We start from the raw sequence: 903 nt of genomic DNA, 5'->3' as shown, positions 1-903 counted from the left end.
TTTGAACATTTTATATAATAATTTTTTCATCTACTTTTCATAAACCAATTACATACTACAAAGAAATAAGAACATGTGAAAAGAAAATCCAAGTACAAATATATGACTTATTTATTTACATGTTGCATTAATATGAAAACATTTAAAAAATTAACAGATAAGAGATGAAAAACTTAATTTTAAACAATTAAATCAATTGTCCTTTTTTTATATTTTTAGCATTTTGGTTGATAAAAGGGTTGATCACAGGAATGGATCTTATCTCTTCTGTTTTAACAATATATTTCTTTTTCATTAACATTTGGACAGATTTTTACTGCATACAAGAGCAATTAGGCATATACAAATAAAGTTTATAAAAATTGGAAAACAAAGTATGTGTAGACTCAATATTATACAATTAGATTTTTATGTATGTTTATGGTTACAGTGGTGATGCAACTAAATTAGGGGACCAATGCATAATTTTCTTCCTTTATATAATATTGCACAGGATTCTGTAATAATGTCAAAAAGAAATATAAAACTGTATAACATTACTTACACAAAATGTTCATACTTTCTTTCATTCTCTGTCTTGTTTTCTTCCTTTAGTTTTTCTTTAAAAACTGAGAATGATACTTTATAACTTGTTTTGTACTACACTTTCTTACATTTACTCAGAAGATATATTATGATGAAACATTTTCAGTTCATCTCAACTTTTTCATTGTGCATCTTTGTAAGAGATTTCTAATTTGTAAAATAACAGTTTTATAAGGTAATGGAAACAAATATAAACTAGTAGCTAAGTTACTCAGTTTGCAATTTACATATCTTGAACATAAAATTGTTTTATAATTCAATTATATTTGTAAATAGCTGAAGAGAAACTTATGACTTTATATAGATCGTATAGTACAT

The sequence above is a fragment of the Habropoda laboriosa genome, unplaced genomic scaffold (assembly GCF_001263275.1).
Source record: "Habropoda laboriosa isolate 0110345459 unplaced genomic scaffold, ASM126327v1 scaffold212, whole genome shotgun sequence".
NCBI classification, from domain to species: Eukaryota; Metazoa; Arthropoda; class Insecta; order Hymenoptera; family Apidae; genus Habropoda; species Habropoda laboriosa.
The sequence above is the reverse complement of the archived record's forward strand: the minus strand, read 5'-3'. Positions refer to the sequence as shown.